The sequence below is a fragment of the Apteryx mantelli genome, chromosome 24, assembly GCF_036417845.1.
Source record: "Apteryx mantelli isolate bAptMan1 chromosome 24, bAptMan1.hap1, whole genome shotgun sequence".
In the NCBI taxonomy this organism is placed as follows: domain Eukaryota; kingdom Metazoa; phylum Chordata; class Aves; order Apterygiformes; family Apterygidae; genus Apteryx; species Apteryx mantelli.
This window is the reverse complement of record NC_090001.1, coordinates 4,646,741-4,657,515: the sequence shown is the minus strand read 5'-3', so window position 1 is coordinate 4,657,515 and position 10,775 is coordinate 4,646,741.

The following is a 10,775-nucleotide window of genomic DNA, read 5'->3' as shown; positions in this document are numbered from 1 at the left end:
CTGGCCTCCAGAATAACATTCCTATAATAAAAAGGGGATCTCCTCTGTGATGTGCCTGAAGTCTGGCCCTTCTTCAGAAGCTGGGGTCAAAAATACGCCCAAGGGATTGCACCATAAAAGGGCCTGCTGCTCTGCCTGTGCACTCCGTGGGCTCCGGGGGATGAGCTCAGAGTCCCAGTGTGATCTTTTAGGGACCAAGGACTGGATTCAGGGTTCATTTCTCGGTGACCACTGCCAGTGGAGATGCTGAATGGTCTCTGAATTGCGTACTTGGGCTGTTACACAGGTGACACTGCTGATGACAGCTGTCCATCCTTCTGGAAGGGAACCTGAGACCCCAGGAGAACTCAGGGGATCTCCAGGGACATCATGGGCCTGGGGGTGGGCAGTGAGTGGAGCCTCACCAAACAAGGGACAGTCCATGGTAGAGTCACCCAATGACACAGCACTAAATCCAGGTATGCCTGGGGAAAGGAGGGCTCTGCAATCCTGGAGAGGCAGTAGGGATGCAGGAGGCCCAGGGAAGGGGCACCGGAGAGTGATTCATGTACCCCCAGTGAAACACCACAGGCCGGAGCTAGTGCACACCTGAAAACATCTGCTGCCATTGCAAACGCCCTGGGGTCACCCTGAGCACAGTCCATGAGGGCAGACACATGCCAGCAGTGTCAGCGGTGGTGAGCCCTCTTTGGCCGGGTCTGCTTCCCACCCCAACCAGCATGGCCTGTGCGGAGTCAGGAGTCACCCTGTGGCCTTGGGGCCCCACAACCCGCTCCCTCTGCAGAGCAGCACCACCACCCCAGGGCCCTGCGGGGAGCACCAGGGAGGGGTGCAGGAATAGCCAGGCAGGCCAGCATGGACACACTCCCCTGGGAAAAGTCTCTCTGGGGAGCAGGGACGTTGCAGGAGAAGAGCAGGGCGGCATTCAGAGATAGAAAATGAGAATGGGAAAGAGGTTTCTCTGTGCACCAGCTCAGGGCAGGTGGCTCTGTCCCCGGGGCAGCAGGAGCTGCCAGAGGGGCTGCAGGGCCAGGGCTCTCGTGCTGTGCTGGGCAGCAGGGTGGGCATGGAGGGGCTGCAGGCAGAGAGGGAGGGGGATCTGCTGGACACAAGAGCAGGGGAGACAGAGAGTGACTGGCCTCATTGTGGGGCCTCCTCCTCTTGCCGGGGAGCTGCTCTCCTTGCCCTTAAGACTGCCCTGAGTTATGCTGTGAACATGCCTGTGCCTGGCCTGCACTTCTCGGGTGCCGACCTGACCATGTCCTTGTCCTGCTGACCTGACTCCCCATCTCTACCTCAGACCTGCCCCCTCACTACAGTCAAGAAAGCCTTGGCCAGGGAAGCTGGGATGTGAGCAGATCCCAGGGAAGGCTGTAGGTTGAAAAGCTCGCAGTATATCCACATCAGCAGCTCTTGCCCAGCAGCTCAATTAAAGGTGCAAGGAGTGCTTTAGGTCTGGACCCCTACCCAGGTAGTGCTGCATGCAGAGTCTCAGCGAGCACAGCCACTTGGGTGTGATTTTATGATGCGTAGTTAGGAGAGCAGGTTTTTCTGTTTCACAGCTCAAGTGTTTATGCACCATTTGCCCTGAGCTGGGGCAGCTCCGGCTCCCCGCAAGTGGGAAGGGGCCTGGGGGGAGTGGGCTGGGGGGAAGTCAGCATCCCGCTGCCTGGCTGGGGCTGGATTCCCAGCGTGGGGAGAGGTGGGGAGGGCCAGGGAGCTCCTTCCTGTAGAGCTGGTCCCCACGGTGCCAGGAGAGGGACCAAGGCTGGGAGCAAGTGGGGCAGCAGGCCGCCAGGGGCAGGCAGGGCTGCGGTGGGGGCCACAAGGAGGGGGCGCAGCCAGTGCTGCTGCAGCGCAGCAGCTGTCACGGTCATCTCCCTCGCAAAAGGTCCCGCACTGCCCCCAGGCAGGAACAGGCTGTTCCCCCGTCCCCGTGCTGCCCTCCCAGGACAGGACACGCGAGGAGGGGCTCGGCCTGCCCCGTGCTCAGGGCCAGCTCCCCAGGGCTGGCACAGCTTGGCCTGAAGCAACACGGGGACAAGAGCTCCTCGGGCAGGGCAGAACAAGCCCAGCTGGGAGAGGATCAGGGAGAAGCCCCAAAGGTCCCTGGTTCAGCCTTGGGCTTTGGAAGACTTCCTTGAGCACCCTGAGAGGCTCTGTCTGCTTCTTCCACCCTGCCCTGTGCTCCCCATCCATTGGCCAAGCCGAGTCCAGCATTGCCTGGGGACTCCCTTCCCCATGGCGAGGAGAGGGACGGTGTAACACGCCAATAGAGGGGCATCCGGGAGTCTTTCAGATTTCGGGGTTAGTCACACTGAACTCGAGAGATTTGTCAAGCATAAGAATTTGATAGACCTAAGCGGTTCTACACATATGACAGATGCTGGACAACACTAAACAAGTAACACCAGACAATCTACAAGTATAACAAAGCTCAAAGGTATAGTAAAGCTAGAAATAGAACAGAACTAAACATATATCTATACATATCAGAGCTCTATGGTTAAGCCACGGATGCACGGTACAATGACCATTTTTGCCCTTTCCTTATGGGCCACCCCTCTGGTATAATTTTCCCTAGATTGTTCTCACCACAGTCGCGCTACACCAGGATGATTCAAGTTTTCCCTGCAGTCGGCATCAGGGGCATCCCTGCTGATGGGTGGGTTGTTGGGTCTGCAGACCAGTTGACCGTGAGTCCGAGTCCACGCAGGGGTATGTGGCTTACTTGCTTTTATCCTTCCCGGGCTCATTATCCATCCAAACTATGCCAGACCATGGTTACACAACAGAACCGATGGTCTCAGCCATGAGGATGGTCAACAGTACGGTCAACATATAACAGTATGCATACTGAACAGATAACCCAGTGCAAAATTTCACAGTACCTAGATGCTTACAGCGTGAGTCTGTGGTGTCACTTCTCCTTTGCCGAGTAGGTTTGCTCAGCGCTCACGGGGTTATTGGAGGGCTACAGCAACCCACAGCTACCCGCAGTGTGGCGACTCTGGCTGTGGTACACCCAAGGTTCCTTAACCCTTGGGGAGCACCCCAGAGCAAACCCCTCTTCTATGGGCTGCACCATCCTGAGTGCCACGCTTGCCTGCGTGGCACCTATCAAGGGAGAAAACCTGAGAAATCCTTATTGTGGGTCAAAGCAGTAAAGCAGCGGCTGAGTAGTTACAACAAAGGGTCACAACGTTTGCTGCCTTTTTGTCCCATTGCATCAAAACATTTGGTGGTCTTCCTTCTGATATCTATGACCTGTTATTAAGACACAGTTATTAAATCACACACAGCACAACCTTAGGCTGCCATCAGAATAAAACCATAATGTTTTGTATTGCTTGCTTGCGCTCCTCATCCAATCCTAAGAAAAGCCAGTTTGACTCACCACCAGCACCCACTGCATTTGCCCAGGTCATTTTCTCCTCAGTCCTACCAGGAAGGGGGATGGATGAGAGGAGGAGGAGATGGACTTTCCAAGTTAACAATTGGCTGTGCCGCTGGTGTTGGCAACAGGGTTTTGGTTTCTACGACCATGGGACCCTGTTTGAAGATCGACAGCTGATGGCGAGAGATGGGATCCACCTCACTAAGTGGGGCACAGGTGTCTTAGCCAACAGGTTGGCCAAGCTGTTAAGGAGGGCTTTAAACTAGGAAAGACAGGGGAAGGGGAGAGTTATAGTGCCAGGGTAGTTGGCAAAACGCGGCTCAAGTCGGAATGCCTCCAGCAGGTGCATGCAGCCAGGGAAGTGCGCATGGGATGTGGCTATGGAGGATCCTCTGATATCCCTCCTGGGAAACCTGCAGGTTCAATTACCTCTCTGAAATGCCTGTACACCAATGCATGCAGCATGGGGAACAAACAGGAAGAACTAGAGATCTGTGTGCGGTCACAGGGCCATGATCTCACTGCCATTACAGAGACATGGTGGGATAACTCACATGACTGGAGTGCTGTCATGGATGGCTGCATGCTTTTTAGGAAAGACAGGCCAGGAAAGCGAGGTGGTGGAGTTGCTCTTTATGTGAGAGAGCAACTGGAATGTATCAAGCTCTGCCTAGGGGTGGATGAAGAGCGAGTCGAGAGCTTCTGGGTAAGGATCAAAGGGCAGGCTAGCATGGGTGACACTGTTGTGGGTGTTTACTATAGGCCACCTGATCAGGAAGAGGAAGTCGATGAGGCCTTCTACAGACATCTGGAAGTAGCCTCAAGATCCCAGGCCCTGGTTCTCATGGGGGACTTCAACCACCCTGATTGCAGGAGAGACAGCACAGCTAGGCACAAACAGTCCTGGAGGTTCCTGCAGAGCATTGGTGACAACTTCTTCACACAGGTGGTGGGGGAGCCAACAAGGAGAGTTGTGCTGCTGGACCTTGTACTAACAAACAAAGAAGGACCGGTTGAAGATGTGAAGGTCGGGGGCAGCCTTGGCTGCAGTGACCATGAGATGGTGGAGTTCAGGATCCTGCGAGGAAGAAGCAGGGCAATAAGTAGGATTGCATCCCTTGATTTCAGGAGAGGAAACTTTGGCCTCTTCAGGGACTTACTTGGAGAAATCCAATGGGTTAGGTCCCTCGAAGGAAGGGGACTCCAAGAGAGCTGGTTAATATTCAAACATCATTTCCTCCAAGCTCAAGAGCGGTGCATCCCTATGATTAAGAAGTCAAGCAAAGCGGGCAGGAGACCTGCATGGATGAGCAAGGAGCTCCTGGCAAAACTCAACCAGAAGGAGGAAGTCTACAGAAAGTGGAAAGGGGGACAGGCCACTTGGGAGGAATATAGGAACGTTGTCAGAGTATGCAGGGATGCGACGAGGAAGGCTAAGGCCCATTTGGAATTAAATCTGGTGAGGGATGTCAAGGACAACAAGAAGGGCTTCTTCAAAGACATCAGTAGCAAGAGGAAGACTAGGGAAAATGTGGGCCCACTGCTGAATGGGGTGGGTGCCCTGGTGACAAAGGATGCAGAGAAGGCAGAGTTACTGAATGCTGGTGGACACCAAGTTAAGCATGAGGCAGCAATGTGCCCTTGTGGTCAAGAAGGCCAATGGTATCCTGGGGTACATCAGGAAGGGTGTTGCCAGCAGGTCAAGGGAGGGGATCCTCCCCCTCTCCTCAGCCCTGCTGAGGCCACACCTGCAGTACTGTGTCCAGTTCTGGGCTCCTCAGTACAAGAGAGACATGGCACTACTGGAGCGAGCCCAGTGAAGGGCTACAAAGATGATGAGAGGAGTGGAACGTCTCTCTTATGAGGAAAGGCTGAGAGAGCTGGGCCTCTTTAGCCTGGAGAAGAGAAGGCTGAGAGGAGATCTTATCAATGTGTACAAGTATCTGAAGGGAGGGTGCCAAGAGGATGGGGCCAGACTCTTTTCAGTGGTGCCCAGTGACAGGACGTGAGGCAACGGGCACAAACTGAAACACAGACAGTTCCATCTGAACATGAGGAAAAACTTCTTCACTGTGAGGGTGACAGAGCACTGGAATAGGTTGCCCAGAGAGGTTGTGGAGTCTCCTTCTCTGGAGATATTCAAAAGCCACCTGGACGCAATGCTGTGCAATGTGCTCTAGGTGACGCTGCTTGAGCAGGGGGGTTGGACTAGATGATCTCCAGAGTTCCCTTCCAACCTCAACCATTCTGTGATTCTGTGATTCTGTGGTTCTGTGGATCCGATCCTAGTCCCAGACTTCGTCAACGGTTCATGTCTAAAGAAGTGTGTGCCAATAAGACCTTCCTGTTGAGTCACGAGGTTCAGAAAGGACTCCCTTGCTTTCTAAACTCCTTCGGAGTGGAGCCTAGGTGTGGCTGGATCCGATCCTAGTCTCAGACTTGGTCAGTGGTTGATGTCTAAGGGATTCTGTGCACAATTAATCAGAGATATAACTCAGCAAAGTTTCATGAAGTTTGCAAAAGTTCAGCATGCTATTAATCACCTACTAACTTCCTCGAGGAGGAACCTTGAGAGGCATCCCTGCTCAAGAGGAGGTTCTGCAGTGCAGCCTGCTGCCTTGCAGGAGAGCTCAGTGGGCTCTGGGCTGCCTCCTGCTTATGGGGGGGGGCAAGGGGGGAGATGATTGACTCATAGTCATATTTGCATGCTAGACAGGCCTTTAGTTGGTGCATGCTCAGTTAGCCCTTGCCTACGTGCTGTTCACAGGGAGGTCAGGTTGAGGGGGAGAAGGCACATTGGGCAGGAAAGGAGCACACTGTCACACATGAAGGAGAGCTGCTACTGCTTCAGTGACAGTAAAAGAGTAAACAAGGAACACATGGGCTCCCTGCTGAATGGCTAGGGAATCTAGGAACAGCAGATGCAGGTAGGTGTGAGGAAGTCAGTGCCTTCTTGGCTTCAGGCATCACCAACAAGGTGTCCCGGGCTGTTGTGCCTAGAGTCAGGACTCCAGATGAGAAAAACCACCCGCAGTGCCCGAGGGTTGAGTGAAGGATGACTTGCAAGAACTCAACCACCATCACAGCAAAGAGACTCGCTATCATCTTTGAAAGGTTGTGGAGATGGGGAGAGGTCCCAATGACCAGAAAAAGGAATATGTTGTGCCCATTGTTGCCGCGCTCTCGCTCGGTCCCATGGCACCACCAGGGGAGCACTGCAGCTTCCTGCTGCAGGGCCACAAGCACAGACCTCAATGTGAGAGATGCTAAAATGGCCTTTATCGTGAGCTGCGTTCAAGCTTACATACAGTTGCATTTCGTTCCCACCCCTAGTCTGTGCGTCACACCGCGTGATCTTCCGCTATGCCTACTCTACCGCTTCTCATGCAAATATCTTTGTCTACGCAGTTTCCCAAGATCCCCCACAATGCAGTAAATAACTGAGTGAACCTTGCCAATCAAACCTCATTAAACCATTCTTATTTATGATTGAACTTTGTTAAATCGTTATCTTATCACAGTAAACATAGTGCTGCTTCCCTCTCACAAGTGAAGCGTATCACTCCTCCGCAACAAGCCCTCAAGTATATGGCTCTTTTGCCCCGTTAGGTGCTATGTCAGATGTGATGAGAGTTGTGTCCTCCAGGTCACTGATGAACGTTTTAAACGGTACGGGTTGCAGTTTAGACGCCTGTATACTCCACTTGTCAGCAACTTCCAGGTAAAGCCTGAGCCATTCACAAAAACCCTCTGAGCTTGAGCATCCAACCAGCTTTCCACCCATCTGGATGTCTGCCCAGCCTACTGTAATGCCTTTCTTATATACAAGAATACTGTGGGAGGCAGTATTCTTGTACAAACCTCTTGCCTAAAATCAGGGTAAATGACATCCGCTACTCTCCACTCTGCTACAAGTGCAGTTGTGTTATCACAGAAGGCAATCAGGTTGGTCAGGAATGATTTCCCTTCACTTAATCTCGGATGCATCCCATCTAGTCCCATAGACTTGTACGGAGTGAGTTCTTGCAGGTCATCCCTCACTCAGTCCTCAGGCACTGCAGGTGGATTTTCTAGTCTGGAGTCCTGACTCTAGGCACAACAGCCCAGGACACCTTGCTGGTGAAGCCTGAAGCCAAGAAGGCACTGTGCTCCTCAGACCTACCTGCATCTGCTGTTCCTAGTTTCCCTAGCCATTCAGCAGGGAGCCCATGTGTTCCTTGCTTACTCTTTTAGTGTTACTGAAGCAGTAGCAGCTCTCCTTCATGCCCTTGACATCCCCTGCAGGTGTCTATCCTAGGGGAGCTTTGGCTTCCCTAACACCATCCCTACTTTGCTGGACAACAGTGCCCTGTTCAGTCAAGCTGGTCTCCTGCAATGTCTTCTCATTTTACTGAGTATCTGTAGGGACCATCCTTGTGCTTGGTGCCTACTGTCCTGTAAAGATCTCATGGCTTTCCTGAGCTCCTGTGCCCTTCAGAGCTGCCTCCCATGGGATCCCCCACCAGTGCCCTGAACAGGCCAAAGTCTGCTCCTGTGAAGTCCAGCATCTGTACTCTGCTACTGTGCTTCCTCACTCCCCTCAGGACCTTGGAATCCACTATTTCATGGTCATTGCAGCCAATGTTTCCACTGATGACTGCATGCCTGACCACTTCTTCCTTGTTTGCAAGCACCTGATCCAGGGGAGCATCTTGCTTGGTGGCCCACCAGGGAGCTGAGCTAAGAAGCTGCCCTGACACCCTCCAGAAACCTCCTGGACTGCTTCCACCCTGCTGTTTGCCCTTCCACTGCAGGAACAGAAGGAGAGGGGTTTGGTGCTCGAGCCGACCCAGCAGCACCCTGAGGCCGGTGGCAGATGTGAATGGATCCCCAGGAAGGAGAAGGTGCCCCAGAGAACATCCCTGGGCCTGCACAGCCTGTGATCCAGGCACCTTGTGGTCTTCCTTAACACAGTCCCTGTATCATCTGCGGGTGAGAAGAGGTTCAGGGGAAGGAGAGCTGGGAGATTTCAAGAGTGCAGAGCCATGAGTGGAGACCTTGGTGTGATGTGCTTCCTGTTTATGCAGCACACTTGCATGCAGACAGTATGGACTTTGCCTAAAGGCAGAGGTGGGATTGCGTTGTTTGGGCACAGGTAGGAAACCCGAAATGCCCTGGGGCACTTGCCCAGCAACCACTCCAAAAGGGCATGGCTTTTCTGTAGGTCCCATGCAGTATCATGCTAGAAACATGGCCTGGATGAAGGCACAGAGTGCACCCTCAGCAAGTTTTCTGATGATACGAAACTGGCAGGTTTGGCTGATACACCAGGGGGCTGTGCTGCCATTCATTGAGACCTGGACAGGCTGGAGAGGTGGGCGGAGAGGAACCTCATGCTCCAGTACAGGCTGGGGGCTGACCTGCTGGAAAGCAGCTCTGTGGAGAAGGACCTGGGAGTGCTGGTGGACAAGTTGAGCCAGCAATGTGTCCTTGTGGCCAAGAAGGCCAATGGTATCCTGGAGTGCATGAGGAAGAGTGTTGCCAGCAGGTCGAGGGAGGTGATCATCCCCCTCTCCTCAGCCCTGCTGAGGCCACATCTGGAGTACTGTCTCCAGTTCTGGGCTCCCCAATAGAAGAGAGACATGGAGCTCCTGGAGTGAGTCCAGCGGAGGGCTACAAAGATGATGAAGGGACAGGAGCATCTCTCATATGAGGCAAGGCTGAGGGAACTGGGCCTCTTTAGCCTGGAGAAGAGAAGGCTGAGAGGGGATCTTATTAATGTGTACAAATATCTGAAGGGAGGGTGTCAAAAGGGTGGGGTCAGACTCTTTTCAGTGGTGCCCAGAGACAGGACAAGAGGCAATGGGCACAAACTGAAACACAGGAAGTTCCATCTGAACATGAGGAAAAACTTGTTTACTGTGAGTGTAACCGAGCACTGGAACAGGTTGCCCAGAGAGGTTGTGGAGTGTCCATCCTTGGAGATATTCAAAAGCTTCCTAGACAGGGTCCTGGGCAATGTGCTCTAGGTGACCCTGCTTGAGCAGGGGGTACGACTAGATGATCTCCAGAGGTCCCTTCCAGCCTCAACCATTCTGTGATTCTGTGATTCTGAACGAGCCCTTGTGCTAGAAACCCCAGGAATCTGACACGGCCCTGCCAGCCTATTTCTCTGTCATTATATCAAGTGTCTGAACTGAATTATAGTAGCAGTTTGCACTGTCGGGTTCTGCATGTGTCTCAGCTTCATAATGACTGAAGCTCTAGGTACAGTGTCGTTTCAGATGGCCTGGGAAATTCCCCACCTGGCCCCCAGCTTAGGATCTCAAAGGATGTAGGTCTCACACTTGCTCCATCAACGTAAGCAAACACTGACACGTGCCTTGGGCCACCTCTATCTCTTCAAACATCACCAGGTTTTGCCAGGAACTGCCTTCAACCTTTCATCTCCAGTGATTATAATGGGAGCTTAGACAAGGAGCTCGCATACAAACATCTCTGTTGTGCACGCTTCAGGTTGGCACGGGGAATCCCACCTCCTGTGTGTTTGTGTAGTTCATGGGAGAGAGCTGAATCCCACTGCAGCCCAGGGGCTCCTAAACTGTCATGTGATGCCCACATTGACTCATCTGAATCAAAACCTGAACCATGGGTAAATGACCTCCCTTCTTGGCCTCGTCTAGGCTCCTGCCTAGTTAAGAGATGGGAAGAGGGTCTTCTAGAGTGGGACATTTCCACCTCTTGCAGATAACCATCCTCTGATGAGAAAAAATTGTAATGCCAGAATCAGTCACCCTTCACTGTTCAGAAAGGGACTGTTGGTGATTATTTTAATCTATGTCAGTGAACCTTTCCCAGGTGGAGGGAGCACAAGGGATTGATGCCTTCAGCTGGGCCTCTGCTCCTGAGCAGAGGCAGGCTCCTGGGATGGAGGGAGCTCATGGCAACCTGGCAGCACTGCTGAGAGAGAGCTGTGTCCAGGAGCAGCTCCCCTGTCAAGAGCAGCAGGGCTCTGGGCACTGCCTGCTGCTGCTGAGATGCGATGAGACAAGAGAGAGAGAAGTGAAAGGCAGTGTGGAGTGGGAGGACAGATGAGTGCTCCTGGTGGGAGAAATCTTCACAGCCCCTGACATGATAAGTCTCTGGCTGGAGGACAATGTTACTGGTGTTCCTGGAGAGGTCTTCTAAACCCATCTCATCCCATGGATTTTAAGGATTGTACCTCTGGCTTCTCCAGTGCAGAGGAGAAGGAGGTGCTTCAGAGCAGGGATTCCCAGCCACAGTGTCACAGCCACAGGGCATCCTGCTGTCCTCTCCCAGGGACTGTTGCAGGGATGCAAAGCCTGGGTGTGCACAGAGGTCTGCCCAGGGTTCTTTTCCGGAGCAGTGTCCCTTCACC